The 24,622-nt window shown below is 39.7% G+C and overlaps 1 protein-coding gene and 1 long non-coding RNA gene across 2 annotated transcripts in view; one reads left to right on the top strand and one right to left on the bottom strand.

The window, feature by feature from the left end:
* The window catches only part of LOC110469629 (uncharacterized), a 217,000-nt gene extending 208,054 nt beyond the window's left edge, over positions 1 to 8,946 (bottom strand). The window contains exon 1 of the mRNA XM_085579916.1: positions 561 to 8,946. The gene's annotated coding sequence lies outside the window, so the exon portion shown is untranslated. The remainder of the gene's footprint in view (positions 1 to 560) is intronic.
* A 3,138-nt stretch (positions 8,947 to 12,084) lies between these two features.
* Positions 12,085 to 23,123, top strand: LOC146767262 (uncharacterized). The gene is made up of 2 exons (XR_014955515.1): positions 12,085 to 15,055; positions 15,140 to 23,123. It is a non-coding gene; the product is annotated as an uncharacterized LOC146767262 (long non-coding RNA).
* Positions 23,124 to 24,622: the final 1,499 nt, after the last annotated feature.

Genomic DNA, 24,622 nt, shown 5'->3' with positions numbered 1-24,622 from the left:
TATTAACACGTGAAAAAGAAAAATTTTAATTTGAGGATCTGGATAGACTAGGAAGTTGCTGGGAAATTAAGTTTACCTGTAAAATCAGCCTAGATTTTACACTGTAGACCACCAAAGCTCACTTTAATTCAATCTCCTTTGAATAAAACACTAATGGGACTCCAAGCATCCTGTCACTTGAGAGCACAAGCCATGTTTCCCTGTGTGGCAAAAGCTGATGTTCAGACTCTCCGGCAGGGAAGTTTGGGTATGAACACATTTTGCAAATATGTGTAATTTCTTATCTGCAGGTGAGGTTTGGTGCTAGGAGTACAGGGTCAGGAATTCCCCATCCAAATACAAGCTCAGTCAAAACCTTGCCAAGTTATTTGCGCTACCTCTCACTTCTTTTTAACATTATCATTGATAGCCAGATTTCTGTGGTTGTATAAGATTAAAATGGCAGTGTTAAACTAACCTTAGATACACAAAAATACAAAAAACTTTGGTTATTGCTAAAACTTAAGTATATTTTAAAATTACAAAAAAGCCAACAATGAGCTAGGCATGAGAGCACATACCTTTGCAAATCCATGCCAGTTCAGTCATGCTCCAAAGCAGCACCATACAGGTGTCATAATGGCATCAATCAGGAACTCCCAGCACAGTTAAAATCCAACAACAACTTGCTCCGTAAAAGATGGGGTGTATGATGAACAATCCCTATGGCAACTTAGCCAAATGATTTTCAGGATCCATTTCACAGCAAGGAAAACAGACAAGAAAATATGATTTTTTTTTTCAAGGTCAGGCAGCATCAGAGGCTGACCTAGATTTCCAGAGGTCTCCCTTAAACCACAGCTGAAATTCAAAAATTTTCTGTCACCTAAAACTCTGGGCATAAATTCTGGCAGTTGCCTCCAAACCTCCTCCAGAGCAGGCAACTCAGCCTTCCTTTTCAGAGCACAGGTAATTGGAAACACACTTACTACCAGTGATTGGAAATAATTACCAGGTGAGATTACTTCATACAGAGAGCCTTGTACTCTTAGCAAGCCCAAATCCAGCCAGCACAAAGATTTTGTAGTTCAGTGATGGCAATATTCTACCTCTGATGCAAATCAATACATTATATAATTAACACCCAAGTTATTGCTGTGCGCTCCACTGGTTTTGTGTGTTCCCCTTGGAGTGAATCTCTCACCCTTTTTGATGCTAAAGCAGTCAAAAAAAAAAAAAATGCTGTGAGTTATCTTCTAAGAAAATGGGGCACCTCTCCTCACAAATAGGGTGCCATATGGATTCCCTTCATGAATAGGGGATTTCCTTTTAAAGTCACAGAACTCTTTCAGCATTCAATGACTGGTGCTGGTGCTGCTCAGGTTCTTATTGTGATTTGTACCCACCCCAGGGACAGAGAGGCCCGTGTACCACCAGCTTCTTCCCTTGTTTTTCACCCCTCATTACCAATCTGTGTAAATCAGATGCACAGCATCCGCTGGTTAATAAACAAACTCCCACTTTGATTGCACTTTCAGTTTCCAAGTGCAGAGCTGACTTAACAACGAAGAACAAATGTGTTTGGGGTTTCGGTGCCCTTGCAAGATTGTTCACAAATATGTGATTCATATCCCATCCTGGACATTAACACTTTTCTTATGACTCACACATACAGTAAAACAATAAAACAGAAAGTTTATTGAGGTTTTGTTTAACATGTATAAAGCACCTAGTATTAATATTTTTCAATTTAATTGTTTAACAATTTGCCAATCCTATTATTAGCTGCAAAGAGGGGATGTTTCCACTTCTGTCTCAAAATAAATAGATGCTTTTGAATTTACTCTGATTTATATTTAGAATCTTTCAGCTACAGTTCAGAACATAAATAATAAAAAACCATTAAGCACTGTAGGAAGCAGGGTATGTACCTTAGTAACTTGCCCACAAAACATTATTTGAATGGATAGAAGGCAACTGCCCTGTGTTTCTCATTCTATAGAGCATGATGCCTGCAACATACTGATCAACACACCATTTCCTCACATTGTTTCCCCCTCCAAAGTGAAGGATAAACCAGAAAATTTGTCCTTCCTCACACAATAGAGCCTCTAGGTCTTCTATCTGGTCCCTAAATGTTAGGATGTTCACTGCAATACAATTCCCGGATAAATTGTAATGAGCAACTGGCAAATCTGAAACCCCTTAAGAGTTCAAGTTCAGTTAAAAAAACCCTGAAGGGTTATTTTTAAAACCTTATCCTTCACTAGTCAGTATTATTTTAAAGCATGTAAAATCATCATCATTGGGCCATATTTGCAGTTTCACTGCAAAATAAAACAGCTCCATGCCCACACACAAGAACCGTGGAAGTGCTAAGCAGTGTTTGTAAGAATCATACTGTAATGTAGATATATATTCAGGCAAAATATAAAATTTTGATCCCCAGTTTCAACCTGCAGGACAGTTTCTTATTTTGGGACATGTATGTCTGTTGCCTACATGGTACTGGAGTGTGTATTCTGTTGCCTACATGCTGCTTTCAAACCAGTTTCACGAACCTGCTCCTATCTTCATGCAAGCTATTTCTAAACAACAGAAGTAAGTGTTCCACTGCAGACAAAGCTTTTCAGTTTGCTCCATTGAGCTTTTCCAGGGGGTAAATTCTTCTAAAATACTAGAGAACAAATTCAGGAAACACACTGATGACACAGGACCATGTTCTGCAGATGTTGTTCTTGTCAGTAACCCATCAAGGGATGAGTAAGAACCTCCTGGGCTCCATCCTAACCCTGCTGAAGTTACTCACAAAATAGTCACCCTCTAGGTGTGAGGCTGGCCCTAAATTCAGAGGCTGGCTCTGCCTTGAGAATGCTTTCAACTCCACCCACTAATCTGTGCAATTTCCAACTCTTCCTGACTCTGTGCTCCTCACTGGTGGCAGTCCTGGTCTTGGACATGTTGTCTTCAGCAGCTGACCTCAGCACCTCCTGCTGCAGAGGCAGGAACAGAGATTTGCTGGTGTTGACAAAGCCCTGCTGCCCTCCCAGCTGTGGATGCTATTTCAGGATGGCTGAGCAAGGACAGGGAAGATGGGGGGGTACTCAAAAGCAGACACTAGGACCAGTCATTGCCCCCACATGGCTAATAATTAAATCCCCGAAAATTACATTTTTGGTAAAATAATGTTAACACCTTATCCCTGCCTCACCAGCAGAGAATAAATAGAAAATCCTTCCCTAGGGATGAAGCAATATCCCTAGTTTCCCCCTCAGGTTTCCACAGACATAAAGGGAAAGGGAATAGTGCCCATGCTTCTCCTGCTTCTTCAGGAACTCAAGTACCACCTCCACTTGGGAAGGATCCTCACTGCCCTGGCAGCTGGGCATGTTCCCATTATCCCTCATTAATGGCTACATCCTTATTAGAGCAATGTCCAAGAGCCTCACCTGTGAAGGATTCTATGGGAATAGGTGCCTCAAGCAGCAGCAGTGCTCCCAAAAGACCTACCACACATAGACTAGATGTAGATGCCAACTTAGGCTGATGCCATGTACCTCTTTCCTGGCTGGAAAGACACCTGAGGGTACTGGAGAGCCACCTGAGGGTCCCTCAGGATCAGCCAGGGGTGAGCAGCCAGGGATTGACACAGCTGGGCATGGTGGGCAGCATTCCTACTCAGCACCATGGCTCTGCAGACAAAACGCTTCCATGCATTCCTCCATTCCAGAGTGCCTCAGAAAACAGAAGCCAGTTGCAAGTTTCACCGTGCAGCTCTTATCTCAGCACCAGATGACCAAAAAAACCAAAGGGAAATATGAGCAGGGGAAGCAACTCTCCATGTTTTTGTGCACCGCTTGTTGCTAGGAAAAATATTTCCTTAGTATCTCTGTGGGCTCTGCAAGTCAGCATCAGTGGAGCTCTGCTTGTTGCCAGAGAGCATAAAACAGCAAATATCAGGAAAAAAATAGGAATAAGAAGTAAAGCTTTAAGAATGTTCATGAATGTCTGTCCCCTCATATGGTCATCGAGGAGACTCAGAGACACACGCGCCTCCAATCTTTCCTGGAACAAACTTGAGAGCGTCTTCCCAAGATATTTTGTCTAAGTCCTACTCTTTTTTTCCTATGGGTTTATTTTTTTTGTCTTTTGATTTTTTTGTGGGTTTTATTTTTGGTTTAGCTTTTTTTTTTTTTTTTGGCAGGGGGGAGGGTTTTGTTAGTTTTGTTTCAGAAGGTTGAAGGAAGCAGTTATTCGTGTTAGGGCAGCACAGGGTGGAGGGCAGCCCCTCTTTGCTTAGTGCTGAGCATTTTAAATGGGCAGAAAGACAAAGGGTGGGAAGGGGCCCAACAGGGCCAGGGCACAGCCTCCTCTCCCCAGGGATGGTGGGGCCTGGGTCTGCCACCAGTGACACTTCATGTCACAAATGGTACCAAGCTACCCCAGAGAGGAAGGCAGACAACCCCACACATCTCTGAGCCCTGCTGAGACTGGTGACAGTGTCACGGTGTTCCAGCCTTCCTAGAGGCCAACGGATGACCCATTTCCTGGGCCAGCTATTCATCCATCCTGCTAGCAGCTGGGGCTGGGGCTGGAGAGTTTGAAGTTGGTTATCACTCAGTTTTCTTCACAGAAGCCACAGAACAATTCAGTGGATTTGCTTGAACTGGGTATCGAGCCCCCATTAAACATTTCCCAGCCTCCACTGATCATCCTCCAGATTGTCCCATGGCTGCTCCCACTGCTGACTGCTGTTCAAGTTCTCACATGGTGCTGCTCTTTGAATTTTCAGTTTTTCACAATAAAGTGGTCTTCCCCACTCTCTTTGCATTGTTTTATACGTCATTTGCTTTTAAGTAAGACTCTCTTTTCCCCTCACAAAAAGAAAGAGCAAAACTTTGTCTGAATACAAATCCCATACTCGGCAGTGTGCTGACATTTGTGCACAGAGATGTGCTTTCCACTTTATTCTATTGTGTGCTTTCTTTTTTTTTTTTTTTTTCTTCTTTTAAAAGTAGTTCAGTGGAAAGTTTGGATGGTTCCAGGCGAGTGTCCTTTAACACCACCAGAGAAATAGCCTGAAATTTGGAGATACATCTCAGTGTTGCAAGAGGAGTTATGTATGTGTTGTAGGTTCCTTGCTTTTGGTTTATTTAACAGATAATATCTTAAAAAAAAAAAAATATTAAAAAAAGATAAAAATATTTTTAAAAGGACAACTTTTTTGGTAGCACCAGTAGCTGTACCTGGATGTATTAATGCAAGTGCAGGATTTCTGCTGTCCCAGCCACCACTGGAGCAAGCACATGGCAGCTCCCAGTGCCCACCAAGGATTCTGACCCCATGAAGAGCAGCACAATTCCAGCTTGGCCTCCTTGCTGATGTCCAGCAGAGGCTGGGTGCCCAGGAGGACACCAGGACATGGATATTCCTGTCGCTGTGGATTTCTACTCCCACAGCACTCAAATTGCCGAGTGGCGCCAGGTTTACCCCAGAGCACCCAGGTAAAGGGCTGCAGCTTTATTCCACGGCGCCATCTAGCTCCCACTAAAGAAATTCTGTCCACAGCTCTTTTCCCACATCTTCCCGACCCAAACCTTGCTGGTACTTCACGGAGAAAACACAGAAGGTGGTAAACGACGAGCAAGAGTGAAGGTCGCTGTTGTCCCTTCTTGACCCTCCTGGGAGCTGGGTGAACTGGAGCAAGGCAAGTCACCCCACATCCCTGCTGTCCCTCTTAGGGAACTCTGTTTCCTCATTTCACCAATGACAAGTGGCTTGGCCCACACATGGGTGCAAAAAACCATTTTGGGGCAGAAACTGCCCCCACCCTTTCTTCCCTAGGTACCTCTCACCCTCTGTCTCTTTGTCACACTCCCAGGCCACTGCTCTGCGACAGACAACAGCCAGAGCAGCAACATCATCACCACGAAAGCAGACATCAATTACTGCAGCTGGCCTTTAATTTCCACTAATTACATATAACACATCGCTTGTTACCTAATTTTTTTCTAGTGATAGCCACCGTGGTTAAGCTGAGCATTTTCCATCTAAAATATTATGGATTTCAAATAGACAAGAATTCAGACTAATTTCATATAAAGAAATAAAATGTGAAGGCTATTTTTTCTCTCTGAATATCCTTCACTCACCAGGCTCTCAGCCTCTAAGCCTGTTTGCTAAATAGGAAGAGCTCTGTGGCTTGCCCTAAAATTTTAAGGCATTTAAAATTGGGGTGTACTTAATAGCCCAACAGGAAGAGAGAAGTCAGGCTGAGATCATCCAAACCAGGAAATTCTGAAAAGCAGGGGGACAACTGTATGAAAACAGGTAATATCCAAGCAAAAAAACAAAACTCCAACTCAAGTCTGCAGGACACTTGCCAACCTGTGAGTTAGGCTCCAGTGATGTATGGAATATATTTGTTCTGAGCCCATGCTCTGCTCTATGCCAGAAGCTTTTAAACCATCTTTGCAAATATGTTCCCATCTTTTGCCAAGTGAATGTACAGTCTTTTTCCCCTCACGTTGGTATCTAGTGTTACTCTTACTAAACTTAGTGATTTCTGAGGTTGCAATTACTTCTGAATATTCTCAAAATACTTGATGGGTGTCTACTAAACTTTAGTGCTTTCTCATTTTGGCAAAACAAATTTTTTTTGCCTATTTACTTTGCACACATGCTTTACAAAAAGACCAACAAAACTGCCTAAAAATGCTTCAGTGATCAGGGGTGTTTCAGCTCTGCAGATTGGCAGACTTGTCTGCTCTACTGCATTACTCTTGAAACAATGAGCTGTTTCTCCACTTCCCTCTGTGATCTTTTGTCCAGAGTGATCCTTTTTCCTCCCACAAAGCTGCCACGCTCTGTGCCTGCACCAGCAGGGACTTCCAGAAGATAGGCCTGTTTCCTCTGCTGTACCCCTTTTGATGTTATACAGAATTCTTTTACATTTCCCCAGCTCCTGCTGTCCAAGAGGAAAGGTTGGATTAGGCTCCAAAAGCCTGGAGATGTAGCAAGGACATGGGACCAGACTGAACCCACAAGTGGCTCCGTGAAAATGGGAACTCTGCCATCAGCACCTGACCCTGATGCTCCTTTAGCCATGCTGTGACCTCATCCCTCCTCATCCTTCATGTTACAAACGGATTTGAGGTACAGAGTGAGCTGCAAGTCCTCCTCTCTGTATTTAAGCAGCATTTGATAAAAAAGATGGAGTTTGAAAGGAGATGAAACCAGACCCAGTGTTGCTCAGTTGCAGGAGGTTGTCTCCATTTAAAACCCCACATCCAAGAACTGACAGGAAAGGACCCTGCAATTGCTCCTGTAGATTGCACTTAGCACAGTCAGGTGTGGTCCGGGTGTTTGTTAACTTTTAGGCTCAAGTGCTGTCAGAGATGAATAAAGATTTCTCCTTTTCCAGGGGTCACAGCTGTATGTAAAGCAAAAACTAAAATTAGAAACAATGACTTTCACTACGGAATGCAGGAAATGTGATGTATTTTCACTGCAACCACTTAAAAGCAGAATTGCTGTGGAAATAAAGCAACTCCAAATACACTGAACTTGATGACTCAGTTGGTCCAGAAAAAAAAAAAAAAATCACAAGTCAGCAATTTGAAGCAGCAGCAGCACCAAATGTACAATATCTGCAGCACTGATGTAATGTGCATTGCAACATCATATTTCCCCGCATGCTGTGCTCATGAGTTTGATGAGCCACAGCTTTTTAGATGAAGCTTGGGATTTGCTGCACATTATATAAGAGACTTTCCTTTAGAGCTGAGGCTGGTAGAGGTTGGAACCATCCAACTTCTAAAGAAACAGGACTTTTAAAGGGAGCAATTTCCTTCAACTTCCTTCTGACCCTCAGGTACACAGCAAATTAAAAAACCAGCATAAGTCTAGACAATTCTCCTAATGCACCCAGATTTATCAGCACTGCAGCACTTTCCATTCCGAACAATAATGCAAATAATCTTCTATCACCACATGCAAATGATTGAATTGATTTTTAGTATTTTTTCAAACCATTTTCCGTGTTTTACTTAAGAAGCAAAATATTAAGATAAAAGTGGGCATCTCTTCACTTCAAATTTTCCATTTAATGTTCTACTTTAAATAAGGGCCATAAGAAATTATTAGCAGCTGTTAAAAATCTCTTTAAAAAAGGATATATCCTCTGGTCGACAGAAGGACAATAGAGAAAAAAAAAGTAAACTATGAAAGAATTGTGGAATAACAGTTCCTGCTTTAATATTACAATACATTTCCACATTCCTGAAGTTGCACACATTGCTACTTGGAAGTTTAATGAGCAGGAACCATGATATTATATGACTAAATCTGAGGAGGGTGACTGCATTTAAAATACAGATTTAGGGATCATTTTATGTTTTGCACATTATATTGGACAACTATGAAATAGAAAGTAACCAGAAATTAAATACAGAAACCAAATGGAAACAATTTTCCCCCCACATTGTTTTGTCCTTCTGAAGTTCACACATTGCTGCTTCTGTTCATGAAAATCGTGCAAGAGGATTTTATTTGCTGCTGCCAAAATCCCAAATGTCAAGATTTTTTTTTGCATTCTGATGGAGTTGGTCTTTCTTGAGAAGTCTGATCTTACTTTCTTCTGTTATTTTCTCCTTATCTGAGTATTGTTCATTGTTTGTTCAGAGCTCTCTGATCTTCTGTACCACAGCAATTGATTACATTAACCCCCACCATGGCCATCCCATGTTATACACCCTTTCCTGCTTCCAGTTTCCCTAATTTTCCACTCACTGGCATATCCAGGAGCGACTGAGAACTAGTTTATACACAGACAAATATTTCCCCATCATGTTTAAAACCCTCCACACCGCTCTGCTACAAGAACAAGACAAGAAGGAGCAAAAAAAAAAAAAAAAAGCAGAGAGCACACAGAAAACTACTAGAATTAAAAGGATCCCACAAAAGATCAGACTCCACTTCTTAGAAATGCTCTGCTTCTGCTGCTTCTGCTAGAATAGTGCCTCTAACCTTCGTTTTCCAGGCAAATTGCCATGACCATGTAACCAGCAGAATGGAACAGCTTGGTTATTCTCAGAGAAAGTGAGTTTTAATCATGGTGCTTATTCTCCCTGAGGAATATTTCTGGATAGAGGACACCACTATTTTGCTTTTCTTGTTGGCAGTTCCCAGCCAGGCCAGGAGAGCCATGGTTCTCCCAGTCTGAGCTGGTGCAATACATCACTCAGGAGCAGCTGACAGACCAAGTGTTCTGCATGGAGCCTGTGCAGCCACACAGTTGGGCTGGGGGTGGTTGTGGTCTCTGCAAAGGGAAAGGAATGTTAACCAGGAAAATGAGATGAAAATCATCAGCAGAGAGTGGCCAAGGAGTTTCCCAGCTCTAATTGACTTGCTGTTCTTGGATCATCACCCCCTCTCTTTTTCTGAAGAAAGTGAGTGCATGGAATAATAACAGCAATTAGTTGCATCAGAGTTACTTTATTCCACAAACTCAGGGATAACTGTGCTCAAACTCGTTTCTCTCAAAATACTGAATGCAAACTTGGAGCATCCCATACTTTTAATTCTTTGCATGTCTGTGACCTTGTCTTCCAGCCTTGAAATACAAGGTAATTTAAGGTCGAAGCGGCTCCAAGAGAATAAATAAAGACTGGAACAAGAATACATTAATTCAAGTGACATTTAGGTCAGTGCAATCTTTGGTTCACTCACAAGAAACCAATTTAAAGTCCAAGAGAGTAATAAAGTTGAGTGACAAGAGGCAGCTCCAAGCTACCTCTGTGAAAGGAAGGAGAGAAATCATTGCATTAGAATCTTTGTTTCTACTAATTTCAAGTAAGAGATGGAGGACAGAGAAACTTGCTAAATTATTATTATTTGCTTATTTCTCCCACAATAAGAGCCATAATCCCCAGTGGTGGCATGGACCATTAGCATGTTTTTTACCCCTGTTTTACTCCTTAAGTGGCCCAAATGGAATATCTTCTGATATTGAGGAGTTACTTTTAATTGACATAAATCACAACCTCAGGTCTGAAGCTCATTTTCATCAGCTAAAATTTAGAAAGTTTTAACTTGCATTTTTTTTGTTTCCCCACAGGTTAATTTTTTTAGCTTAAGATGGCTAAGGATTGTACCTGTATGAATAGAAAGAAATAATGAAAGAATCCCTGTGGTTCAGGTCAGTAAATGAAACAGAAAGTCCTTCTGGTGTCTGTGGTTTCTGTGTGTAACAATGTGCTGTCCATCCTTGGTACTGTTAATTCTTATATGGACTAAACCCTATTTCCCAGAGGGAAAATTAATCTTTTCATCTGACTGACTGTGAAGATGGGAGAACTCCCAGAACAGCCCAGAGTGTAACTGATACAGGTGATAATATGGCTACAGCAGCTTTAGCCAGGTAGTGCAACCAGATCAGGAATTTTCAGCTGCCACAGAAATATTCCTGGCCATGCTTTTGTAAGAGGTATACACCTGTAATTTTCTCCTTTCTTACATGCATGGAAACATCCAAAAACTTCTCTGATTGCTCCTCAGGCATCTCTCACTTAGGGAACAGCAGAAGAAAATGGGCACTAGCATGAAGCAGTGATAGAAATATCTGCATGCTGAATTCCTGGAACAGAACCATGTCTCTGTGCAAAGTTTACTTGTATTCTTTCTACTGATTGTTTTTTAAGAATGTCTGGCCAATTTGATTTTCACTCCAGCTGGTTATTCCTACATATTTTGGATTTTATTCAACCTGTACTCACAAGGCTTTGTGTTTGGGTTTTGTTTGTTTGTTTTTGTTTTGTTTTTGTTTGGTTTGGGTTGTTTTGTTTTGTTTTGTTTTTTGGCAGTATCAGCCAGTAGTCAAGAAAAGAAGGCACTGCAAACTTAACCATAAAAGGTAGGTGAAATTCAAGCTGTGAAAAAAATCCTCTTGCTCTAATGAAGAAAATTGAAGAATTTTGATACAAGGAAGTTATGACCACCATGCTGAATAAGACAAATATGCAAATTATTTTTGCAAATATACACATGAACTATTTGAAGAAAGTGAGAGCAAGAAAAGAATGGGATTCTCAGGCAAATTTTAAGTGCAACAGGTGAGGTTACAGATGTGCTGGGGCATTTCTGTGAGGATGGATATTTGCACATATGCTCCTTCATGCAAGTAAACTTCAGTGGAAAACTGAGCTAATTGAAGGCATTCTGTGTCCAGAAGTACTAGTGGGAAGAAAAACAGTAATTGAACTTTTATAGACTTTTATAAATCTTTATAGACTTTCAGAGTTCAGATGATCTCCAACAATCTATCAAAAGTTGCAAAACTTCCAACAAATTAACAGTTAATATGCTACAGATTATTATTCAAGGAAAACTTTTTAAAGATGAGTATTTCATTCTCTGGAAAAGAAGTGGTGAAAAATGAAACTATCTTTCTTAGGAGAGAAAGGAATAAAATTGCCTACATCAAAAAGCTGAAAGCAAATCAAACAAAGGATGCACTATGCTGAAGGACAGGAATCCATGCACATTCTGCAAAAATGCTGAGATAATAGACAATTCTGACAAGTGAGCCTTTGTTTTCAAGGCAAGAAAAATCAGCTTGGATTTAGGTTTTTGGATGGGTTTGTTTGATCTGTTTATGAGGGCAATGACAGTCATTTAGAATAGAAGACCTTTACTATTAGCTGACAGGTTTTGGTCATAGGTAAGATTTGCAAGCAAGAGTAGAGCACAAATAATAAAATTAAAGTGCAATGCGATCAGTCTGCAAAATAGTGACTTTAACATGCTAAGATTAAGCACATCCAGAATGGCAATCCATGAATACATCACCATGAATAGTAATTAGCAATTAGAGAAGCACTTTTCTAACTGAGATTAAGAGTTGACAATAGCACTGAATGTTTGCCTCTCCCCTATTTAATATACAACACTTTTTTAGCTACTGTTGTAAGAAAGAGCTCAAATAAATGAGGGGGGAAAATTATGAATGACTCTTTCAACAGTAGTTACATGTAGTCACGTGAGAGGACATGTGGTAGGCACATTCTCTCTCTCAGGATTTTTTCATAGAGGAGCACAGAGAGAAGAAAGAGAAAACAATTTCTATTTATTCTCCTTGTTTTCCCATGTGGAATATGTTTGGAGAATTGTTTACCTGGAGTGAGTGCTTGGTTGGATTCAGGTGAGGGTTGTTTGAGCCTGATGGCCAATCCAACCCACCTTGGATTGGCTATCAGTGTCTGGACTCTTGAAAGGGTCACGAGTTGTGAGTTAGTTAAATATGGTAGTTAGAAAAGTAGGTATGTAGTTTCAGTATCACCTTTAAATAGTATATTAATGTAATTATAGTATAGTTATAATAAAGAAACCATTCAGCTTTCTGAACTGGAGCCAGACATCATCATTTCTTCCCACCGGGTTCACCTGCATTTACAAGAGACATGGGTACATCAGGAGCTTCAATATCATCCTTGACCTTGCCTAGGAGCACCCTGTTTCAGCCCTCTGAAGGAATCAAACCCTCAGCACCACAAAGCACCAGCCTAACCCTGCCCTGTTTCACTTTCTGTGTCCAGAGTGTGATCACACCTCCATTAACACTCTTTGTTAGGAGTCCCCACTGTAGAAAGCTTAGGGTGGAGAGAGGCAGCTGTGCCACTGAGAGATGGACTTCTTGTGGCAAAGGGGAAACACCAGGCAAGCTGGGAAAATTTCCAGGCTAGTGCTGTCCAACTGGGCTGGAAATTTGGTTCTATAGTGATGATCCCATTACAATTAGGAATTTTTTCTTTGCAAAAAAAGCCCCAAAAACACCACAAAAAGCCCAAAACCTTCTAAAACACACAGCTATAAACTGTAGTCTGCCATTCAAACCTTGGCCAGTATATGAGATTCAGTGAGGCCATGTGATTCTGGCAGGTGTAACTGCAGCAATAAAATCCTTATGTACCTCGTGCACTGAAATCCTGTTGCTATAATACACCATTATCTGGTCCAAGTGCTTTTCCTTAAGGCATAATTTTCTATCCCAGTTTAGGTGGTTGACAGCAACACTGACAAACATCAGCGTGTCAACCTATTCTGAAGCAAAGCACTTTCTGCTTAGAAAAAAGATTATCTGCAAGTATTTTTGAGGTGTTCTTGCACAGACCTCTAAATTGTGATCTTTCTGAGACTGAAGAAAGTAAAATGCCTACTTGTTCTTAAGCTAAATTTCTCCTCCCCTCTCAATCCTAGCCTTTTTCTGGAAGTTCTACTGCTTACTGGAAGAAGCTGCAGAGGCAACAGGCTAACAACATTTGTTTACTGTGGATCTCCCTTTGAAGGGTGATTACAACAACATCATTCTGTATATCCGGAGGGTGGATTCCTTATCTCCCTAAAGGAGAAGGAGAACAATCACATATTTGATAAGTTCAAACAAAAGCGCACACAATTATAGGAAGGTAAGTGTTTGCTAGAAGAGGGCAGTTTATACAAGCCCGATTTTTATAACCTCATTACACACAATTATTTCATGACAGCTTTCAGGAGCAATGTTCTGTAGCCCTGCAGTATCTCTCCTTTGTGGTGACACGTGAAATATTTTCCATTTGAAAATTGACACCAAAGGGGAAGCACAGTGCAGAAAGGAGTCACTGCAAGGACTTTGCTCCATGTCCACTTTCGCCCCCACCCACTTCATGCTCCGAGGCAATGAGGTGATGGTAAATCCAGACAAGGCTGCCTTTCCACTTGTAGGAACAGTGGTGAGGAGAGGTCCTCTTGATTTTGGCTGTCTTTAGCACTTCCTAAACACTCATTACAGGTCTACAAGCTAAATGACACTGTTGTCTAAGAAAATAAAATCTAGTTGTGTTATAAATGTAAAAAAATTAATAAAAACAAATAAGGAAAGTAAAAAAGGCATTTTCTACATGGATTGAGTAAGGAAGATTTCTTTGACGTTATCTGTAGGTTTTTATAAAGGTAATCCTCCAGCCTGAAAATCCAGATTCCAGCAGGAGTGAGGAAGGTTTTCAGGATCAGATTGTAGAGTTTGTTTACAAAAGAATGCTAGTAAAGGGAAAGAGATGGACACAAAACACTGCATCTTAGCCCAGTGTGCTTATACCTTTGTTATAGTGCTGTAAAGATACTTTGGGCAGGGTACTGGCAAATCCAGTCAAAAAAAAATTGGTTACACAGGGTTCATTTGGGTCTGAATAACTTTAGATCTCTACAATTGCTGTATCTGTGTCTAGCCCTTGAAAAGATAAAAAAGGTCAGTGACAGCAGTTGTTCAGTGACCACAAAAAAGAATGTGTCTCACAGGCTGTTCAACCTTGAATGTTTCTGTAAATAGAATTCTGTCTGGAATATTTAAGGCTTTTATCAAAAATATTGTATTCTGTTCATAGCATTGACTGGCTTATTACCTTAGCATGATACCATATGTACGAAAAAAAAAAAAAAGATTTTACAGGCTAATTATCCTGAAGATTTGTGTGCATGAAAAAAGGTCAGACATGTTCACAGAGCCAAGGCCAAAAAATACTAATTTAGGAACAAATATTTCTTTTGCTGGAAAAATTCCATTTTGATGTAATGCATAAGTGACTGCCATGGAAATGTAATGCTGAGGCTCAGTCCTGATGCCACCAAGATAAAAGGCAAAATTGTCTTTGAGTTCCAGACATGGAAATTATTTTTCTGGAATCACTGGAAGGTTCAAAAAGTGATGATATATGTTGCGTTTTAAGGCAAGCATAGTACTTTTCTTCAGACATGTGCAACTAACTGAAACAGAGACACCTTTCTTTACTGATTTATGCAAGGTGACTGGGAAAATAGCACACAGAAAAATATCTTCCTTCCTACATACTTGGATTCTTGTCCCTCAGTATATATAGATCCAGTAGGATTTTGACTTCTAAATTTTTAATGTTAATTATTTACTTCTAGTTACCTTTAAATATGGAAGATCTGGCTGCCTTTTCCAGGAAGAATAAAGAATTCTCTTTGATTGCCTTTTGTTATACAACATTCTGCAGGAAAATGTAGCATCACCTTCTGCAAGGTATAATCACATGGGGCGTGGGAGGGAACACAATCCTGTAAACACATCCAATTTCACATTTACTCTTTTTTTTTCCTTTCTTAGACAAAGTTTCCATCACCAGGAGCTTTGGGATTAGAGATTGTTGGAATAAATGAAGGGACAGAAGTGTCATCTGGTTAACACCCAAGTAAAAGCAAAAGCAGAGTCAGAGACATTAAAGCATCAGAGATATCATACTATTTATGATGTGACTGTAAAGTGTGCTTAAGGCAATATGAATTACCCTCAGTAGATCTCTGATGTTATAAAAGCAATTGCTGAGATCTCTTCTGAATTGCTGATAACTCTCTCTATCATGGCTTGGTTTGTTTGAAGTTGCATTCTTAGGAGCAACAGGAACTCTTGACAATACAGGCCTATATAATTTTTTTTTTTTTTTAGTTTAAAATATTGGATCATATCCAACAGGCCCTTAGCTCTGTTCATCAAAACAACAGTTGCTGGGGCAAAAGTCTGCAAATGTGTGCCTTAGTTTTGATTCTGTGTTTCCAGCAGCATGGAAAAAGATTTTCCTGTAGGAGAGCAAGGACAAGCCTATAATCAAGAGCACTCTAACCCCAAAAACTACATATAGAGAAAAATTAATAGGGATGGCTTTGGTGCTTATGAGCAAGCTCCCAGCTTGCAGAGGGGAGGTGTATATAGCTGGCTTCGTACCTGAAAAGGTGAGGATAATTGTTGCAGAAGATAGATAAATATGATTATCCATAAATAATACAGCCAGGATGAGAACAGTCCTCCCTGCTAGCCGGACAACACCCCTGCCTACGGATGGGTCCAGGGGTCAAGTGGACAGTTCCATCTCACCCCCAAAATGTACGGTTCACCCCGCCCCTGTACCCTCCCCTAAAACATCAAGTGCCTGTAACCCCATTGGCCCAAGCCTTGTTCCAGCCCACCCTGAAGCTCCTTAAAAAGGGGGCTTTGAGGGGCCACACGCTCTCTTGGAACTCCCTCCCCTCTCTTGGAGCTTCCCCTCTCCTTGAGCATCCTTTTGTCTCTTCCCTCCCCCACCCTCTCAACTGCTGCGTCTGGCAGCACAAGGCAGGACCTTTCTGCATCCCCAATAAACCTCACTCCCCAAGAGCAAACTTCAGAGATCTCTCATCTTAATTCATCCAAACCGTCCTGGAGAAGCACAGCTCGCTACAGATAATCACTAAAGAGAGCCTCTACCCCAGACAGGTTGTGCTTACTTACACAACCCCCAGAATTACTAAGTTACTGCAGCTCATATTCCCCATGTCCTTAGGAGTAGATCAAAATTCCTCCCATCCCTGCAGGATCCCTCACTTGGGAGAGGTTGGAGTCAGTTTGGCTCAGGTACAAAAGACACAGCATATATTTCTTAATACAGTGTAAACCTGAATATATAAAAAAAAAAAAAAAAGGCAGATAAAATAATCTTATCACACCTTTCATAAAGCACTAGAAAAACTGAATTGATAGGCCTCACTATTAGGCAAAGGAAGACCGGGTGGGAAGAATGAAAACACAGGTTGGGGAAAACAAGAGTTTTTTAGAAAGTTAAATGAGCTATTCGTTTTAAGGAAAAACGTCACTATTAATTGTTACCTATTAGTTAGTAAGTCAGTCAGTGACTGGTACCTGCCAGCAACCCTACAGCTAAGATGAATTGCCTTTCTGTTATTGTTTGGTTTTGGAAAAGATATTTCTTGACATTAAGATCACTGCTATATCCTACTTAGACTCAACATGTGGCACAGAAGAAGGAGTCATTATATATTTAATATTTCTCTTTGGAGAACAAGAGGAAGCGGGATTATATTAGGGGCAGAAGTGCCTTTGATATATCCCGAGTTTAACACAGGACATCAAGATTATGCAAAATACAAAACCATTTATTTGGAAAAGGAGCAGACATTAGAAGATCTTTGTCAGAGACAGAGCTACATAAATTGAAATCAAATACAGAACAAATCTCTACAATGTCTACCAGCATGATAGCTCAGACAGCTTTGAGAATATCTGGGTGAACTATTTTCAAAGAGCCCCAGTTTAAAGGATTAAAGCTAATATCAGGTATTTCCAGTGGTGTCAGGCAGAGAAGAACAGGATTCCCTAAAGCTTTCTGCACAACCCTGCCACACAGGCAGCTCAGCTCACCAGAAAAGGGCATCACATTCTTCTCTGCACATGCAATTAAATTGTGTGACTCTAAGATGAACATGCTGCATTTAAACGATTAAGTCAGCCAATAAATCTCACTGTTGTCTAATTCTTACAGGGCTGCAGCCTCAGCCCATACCTCCAAGATAAATGAGGGTGTTCACCACCCACTCCTGCAACCACAGCCAATAATGATCCTTCTACAGAGTGATCCCACTGATTTTAGTCATGTTACTTTTAGCTTACTCTGACGTGAGTGGAATGCCCATCCTGTTGACATGAACAGCAATCTGCTCGTGGACTTTAGAATATTTGCTGTCCTCTGGCCTCAACCATGAGAAACAAGAGTTTCAAAATTAATCACAGCTCCTCCTCTTCTGTCATTCATTGCAAGCAGAAAGGAAATTGCTTGTAACATAGATATTTAAACAAGCTTGGTTGCATTAATTTGTTCTCCTATGACATTCACATCAGTTCTTCTTGTTATTCCGTTTTAGACGGTAACTAACTCTGTGGTTTTAAGTAAATGAAGTCATTTGAACACTTGGTCCTATATTTTTTCTGTCTGTTAATAGCTGAGCCATTCAGTATGGAACTGTAGCACTCTCAGAATTCCTGAGAAACCTGAGTCATCCCATCATTGCTCACAGGATGGCTGTACAGTTGGGTATTACTGCCATCTAGTTTTCAATTTTTATTATTATTATTACCTAGACTTTGGCATTTTATGTGGTAAAAAAAGTACATATATAAAACCAGATAATTTTCATTTTAGTCATATATATATGTCTACATATCTATCCCCTATGATGTCTCGAAATTGTGGAAAATTGACCAGAGATAAACTATTACTGAATAAAATTTGCATACATCTAAATGCAATCTTGAAATTTGTATTTAGTGGAGATATTACTAATCCCAAATGTAAACACAGTGTGAAAATCCAACTTAAATTGGCTATGCAGGATCAAAACAAGAGACAGTTTTTCCACATTGTAGGAGTCTGTAGATCTATAGTTGATCTTTGTGCTTACACAAGATCTAACAGTCTTTATTGTGGATCTTTTTCAATGCAATGGTCAAATAACACCTTCCTGCTTAATATAGGTGCTATACCAAAATCTTGCAGAAAGGCCTTGCAATGTAAGACTCCTCATGAGATACCACATATTTTTCATGTTGAAGTGTAAAAAGAGAACTTCCACATTGGGATAGTCCTTTTTAGACCAAAATATGAACTAAAAGCTTAGAGAAGAAAAAACAAACAAACAAACAAACAAAAACCAAACAACCAAACAAACACCAAAAGAGAACAATTAAAGCAATTTTTGAAACCTCATATAAATTCCATTTTGAGGTCTGAGAAAGGAACTGTTGGAATTCTCCATTTCAGTGACCTTTTTGCTTTTATGCTGGTTCTGTGGTTTCTGACTCTGACTAGGAGTGCCTGTGGGAACCCATACAAATGGGAGGTTAAATTCAGAACCCAGCTGTGAAATGGTAAATATATTGCCACAGGCAGGTTCCCGTTTTGAAAACAAAAAAATAAAAATGGCTCATAAATGAAATTTAACTGTTAGAGCTGGAGCTCTGTTATGCCAAGGCAGAGTACCATGTTTTATAGTTTATCCAGCACAATTCTACTAAACCAGATGAGGATAAGAAAGTCTGCTCTTTGCTGCAACTGAATTTTGACCATTCTTTTAACAAACAGCATGGCAAAAATTAGGCCATTTCATTGTGTTTGTGTGCAGCAATCACGCACAAAAGCTGCTCCATAAATCTCCTAAAGGAGCCTGGATTCTCCTTCATGGAAGTGAAAGATTTGTGTGGCAATTTTTCATGGCAGCAAGAACAAGTATACTGATGTTGTTGGTCTTTATTTTTACCAAAACAGCTTCAATGACTGGAAGTAAAACAAGATGTTTGTGAGCTTCAGGCATGATGCAATTTGAGGAATTTGGCATGGTGGATGGGTTGACAAGGCCCAGTTCTGAAGTAGGCCTTTCAAGACAAAACTGAGACATCTATATTAGCACAGGTTGAGAGGCCACAGATGTCTCCAAGCATTCTCCCTTGTTTTTTAAATTGTTATTGAAAGACGAAATTCTATTTGAACTCAGGTCCCAGGCCCCTGAAAACCATATATGCACCCCCCACCGTGCTCAGGTTAAGTTCATTCAAACTGTTTCTGCAGCTACAGTATGGATCACACTCAGTTTTCCTTTTTTCCCCTAACAGGTTTGTTTCTGGTCATAAATTCTCAATCAGTGTGCAAGCCACATTGCACGATTTCGTAAGTAGTGTAGTTAAAACATGTTTAAAGTCAAAAGAAAAAGGATCTGACAATGGAGCATTGTCCCCTTTTGCAGAACTGAAGTGTACCTTCTTTGATTCAGTAACCTTGCTGCACTTTGGTATTAAATTGCCCCTTTTTCCATCAAACTTGCATTTAAAGTGCCTCATTAGCATGTCTCACCGGATCAGTAATGATTCTGCAAACCCAACACTCATCTCAGTCAAGCCACCATGGTTTTTCTATCTGTTTAACATCTAAAACTCCTTGACAAAGTTCCTTTTAAAATTTAATCCTTTTGTTTCTCCTTGGGTTTTCTGCAAAGATCTTTAAACTTCGATGTACTCCAAGATGACTCCTGAACAAAAATCATGTCTAGCCCAGCCAGTAAATCTACCCTCTATTCAATGGGATTAAATAAGTGCTTCACGGTTATTGTAGAAGCCTCTAAAAAGGATCTTGCATCTTTAAGAGTTTCCTACAATAAATTAAACACATCTCACCCATTGTAAAAGAAAAAAAAAGGGAAAAAAAAAAAAAAAAAAGGACTTGATCCAACACAGGGGAGCCACTGTAGACCCACAGTTATGCCATACTTCAAGCACCAAAATATCCACAGATAATAGAGCCTAAATGAACAGCAACAGGCAATGCAAGAGGAATTTCATTTCTTTAGTTCTTTCAGAACTCAGCCTTGGGCTTCCCATCAGTAAAACATGACCAACAAAATAAAGTAACTATGTATTATTTTAAAAAATCTGAAACTCTCGGGGTTATTAAAAAGGAATTTGGCAGGTTTCTAGTTTGAATTTGCAGTACCTCAGCCAGGAAATTCTTGTTTCTCCTGAAATATGTAAGATCTCAAGCTCAGTGTTCAGATACTCCTGAGCCCTTCTTAAACACATGCACAAGAGTAACCCTACTGATATTGAGATTGGTGCCTTGCTTAAGGTTAATCTCATGTTTAAACTCAGACCCAACATATTCAATCCAAACCTCTCAGATATTTCTGCTCATTTATTAACTCATTTGGGAAGAGAAAAAAAACTGGAGCTCTTTGAACCAAAAGCAGTACTGAAAAAAAAGTTTGCTGAAAAGGAAAAAAAAATCTGTGTGGAGAAATATCTGTGCAAGAGCACCTGAGTTTGACATAAAGTCCTGGAGGCTGAGAACAGGCTACAAATCACAGAATCATCAATGTGACTGTGACTTGAATTGACATTCATTCCCCTCAAAGGCTACTTAATAATGTGTCTGAAAATCATCCCCACTTGTTGAGTGTTGAGCAACCTACCTGAAGTGAAGCAGCATTTCAAAGTTGTGTTCACAAAACACAGGAAAAAACCTGCCAGCATGACTGGGCACCAGTTTAGTAACTTTGCTATAGCAAAGAATATAGTCAATACATTTGGAAATACCTTTTATTTCTCACGTGAAGATAAAGGCCTTCATTGTATTCTTTCCAGTCATTACCTGAAGAGGGAAGAAATGTAACAAAGCCAGTTGAAATTATCCCTTAAATCTACAGGGCTAATAAACCACTGAACATTAGCTGGGTGCTCTGTATTCCAAGTGTAAATGCAATGCAGGCAGTGGAAGCAATTTCCTCATTAGCAGTGATCAAAGAAGACCGAAACAAAGTGACTTGAGAAAACAGAGAAGCACAGAAGGAAGTGCTTCTTGTACAAACCAGGCAGGAGAGAAGATTGCTATCACCTCTCTCCATTCCTCTTGCTTTAATCCACCAGAGTTTACTAATTTTATTATCCAAACATTAAGGTAAACTTAGTTCTGTGCAGATTGTACTCTGCACAATCGTCTTGTCCCCAAGGTCACTATCTAAGGTGAAAGCAGAATCACTCACATTCAGTCACTTTTCCTGTCCCTCTGGCTTGACAGGCTTAGAGTTCCCAGAGCTGGGAATTGCAGCATAATTTTGTGATCCTTTTCCATGCAGCCATTCATTTGAGCCTGGTTATCCAAGTGTCCCCCCCAGAGGGACCCTGCTTCTGCAGGAGTCACTCAGAGCTATAACTGGCACCATTTCTCACAGCTTTGTTGAAGGCTATTGGTGTTTTCTTTTGTCCAGTAATAACTACCCCTTACAAGTTTCCAAGCCTGGAAAACATTCAAACCCAAAAAACTGGCTGATTCACAATATAGTCTTTCTATTTCTGAGTCAGTCTCATCCTTTCTGAAGATGTAACTTACAAGTTTTGACCTGCTTGTGTTTGTGACATCCAACCAATCACCAGCTGATGTGCTTTGGTCCAAAGTGAGTTTTAGTGAGCCTTTTCTTTAAATCAAAAGCATCTACAAATCAGTGTTTTTATAATATTAGTTGAGAATTTTTAAAGTACTCATATATAATGAGCAATATTTTCTTAGTTTTGATATCAGTTATTCTTAACTTCCTGTAGTAATAGTCACATTGATGATCTCTTTTGGTTTGATGGGTATTACAAACTACAGTATAGAAAAATTCACCATGCTTTGGAAAAAGGGGAATGAAATATGTCTGCCCAAGCTTTAACTCCTGTACACATTATTTCAAAAGTTCAGACCTGCCAGGAAAGGATCCTCTATGGACACTGAAGGTCTCTTCTCCCAGGTTAGCAAGTGAAAGGACAATAGGAAATGGTCTCAAGTTGCACCAGGGGAGGTTTAGGTTGGATATTAGGAAAAAATTCTTCACCAAAAGGGTTGTCAAGCACTAGAACAGGCTGTCTGGGGTGAGGGAGTCACGACTCCTGGAAATATTTAAAAGCCATGAAAATGTGCCACTTGGAGACATGGTTTAGCAGTGAGCATGGTCGAGGAAAGATTGGACTTGGTGATCTTGGAGGTCTTTTCCAATCTAAACAACTCTATGATTCTACAAAAGAAGGAATGTTTCTAAAGAATGATTCACACTATCCAACAATAAATGTAAACTATTCATAAATTGTTGTATTTAAGTTATTCCTGATCCTCTGATAGTGATTCTGTCACTTCCTCACAGCAACACAATAGCAGTCAACTAGTCCACACCTGCAGTTTTAAGCTGCAGATCTCTAAATCATGAAACAAGACCAGAAACTACAGAGTGGGGCTGCTCCTCATGCTACTGCACCCTCTTGGTTGCTGTGCTCCTCCATTTTGGACACAGACCCTGCCCACCCTTCTGCTCTTCCCCTGCTTTTAAGTTTGGCTCTCAGACTCTGCAGGAAACAAAAACTGAGCTTTCTTTAGTATGGTAGGACACTAGAGTTTACCATGCTGACCTGAAGACAGGACCTGTTACTCCTGGCAAACTCCAACAGCAATTACCAACAGGACAAACTCATAGGAAATGGTTTGCTTTTTGTTTTTTGATTCCACTGGGTATGTCAAGGACAAGCTTTCTGTCTCTGGACTTTTTATAGCTGATAACTTATGTGGCCACAGATTCTAAAGAAGGAAGGAAATACAAAGCTGTCTGCCAAATGACAGCAGACATGGATCAAACGAAAAAGAAAAAGCAGCAGCAGAAGTAGAAGAAGCAGAAGAAGGAGCAGAAGAAGAAGCAGAAGAAGAAGAAGAAAAAGAAGAAGAAAAAGAAGAAGAAAAAGAAGAAGAAAAGAAGAAGAAAAAGAAGAAGAAAAGAAGAAAAAAAAGAAAATAAAAAGAAAAAGAAAAGAAAAAGAAAAAGAAAAAGAAAAAGAAAAAGAAAAAGAAAAAGAAAAAGAAAAAGAAAAAGAAAAAGAAAAAGAAAAAGAAAAAGAAAAAGAAAAAGAAAAAGAAAAAGAAAAAGAAAAAGAAAAAGAAAAAGAAAAAGAAAAAGAAAAAGAAAAAGAAAAAGAAAAAGAAAAAGAAAAAGAAAAAGATGGAAAGGAACTCAATGCCTTGTAACAACAGAGAGCTGAAGACCTTGAAAATTCACAAGCTTTTTACCCTAATGCTGGCATTAAGGGTCAAATTCTGTGCACCACAGAAAATCAGTTCAGAGACCAATTACCACAAGTTACAGCTAGAAAAAAGGAGGACAGTATTAAACATTGTTTAATAATATTTCAATAATTAGACACTTGTGTTTGGTTCCAACATCAAAAAGAGCTGAATGAAATTGTGTCTTCATTTATTCTGAATTTCTAGGTCTGATTTCTTCCCATTTCAGCCAGAAAAGATTTCAGAGCACTTGTTACAAAATCACAGCCACTTAGAGAGGTGGATTATTCAAGAAATGCACCACCTTTGCAATATTTTAACACAAAGGAGAGGCAGTCTATCATGAGGGACCTAAAAAAACAGCCAAATGCAAATTAAAAAAACCCAGTCAGTGTTTTATTTTCCATGTGCAGGATGTGATAATAATGAACTATAATATCTTGTTCCTCTCTGAGCCTTAGTACAGGGAATCATCTTCAGCAGAAGCCTTTAACCAAAGTGTAATGTTCTGAAAGTCCCAGAATATAAATTTATTAATTTAGTCAAAGATCCAAAAGACAGGTAGATGCAAAGCCAATTTGATAAAATAGGAGTACATTTTTCTTTCTCCTTTTGCTTTTTTGTTGCTCCAAAAAGCCATTATTTGGTTCCTTACTTCGACTACCATTCATTTCCACAACATTCACTGAGGTTGCTGAATAATAATCATTATTCCAGCAAGAAAATCCTTCCGTTGCCAAGATGTGTGTGCATCCAGACTGGTACTTCAAGGAAATAACTGCTATAGAATACTTCATCTCCATGTTTTCCATATTGGTTTTTGATTCCTGTTCCTGAATTACTTTTAGTAAAAAAAAGAAAAATCTTTTGTGCAGGAAGAAAGGCTTTGTACCACTTCTGTAGAGAACCTGTAATAATGTAGGTGCTGTAGAGAAAAAGTGACAATTGTATTTCACTTTCCAAGCCACTTTGGAAATCTTACCCCAGAAAGAACAAGAAATCCTGTTTCTGAAAGGCAGATGTCACAGGAATGACAGGACACCGAACAACATTTTAGGACAAAAGTAAAGATCAGAACAATCACATAAAACACAAACAAGGATTAATTGAGAAGAAAAATTTGTTAATGTGGCAGAAATTGTCTAATGATACACCAGCTCCTGAGGGAAGAAAAGATCATCCATACAGGTAGT

This window comes from Lonchura striata, chromosome 5 (assembly GCF_050655825.1).
Source record: "Lonchura striata isolate lonStrDom1 chromosome 5, ASM5065582v1, whole genome shotgun sequence".
In the NCBI taxonomy this organism is placed as follows: domain Eukaryota; kingdom Metazoa; phylum Chordata; class Aves; order Passeriformes; family Estrildidae; genus Lonchura; species Lonchura striata.
Note: the sequence above shows the minus strand (reverse complement) of the source record. Positions and strands in the feature narration are given on the sequence as shown.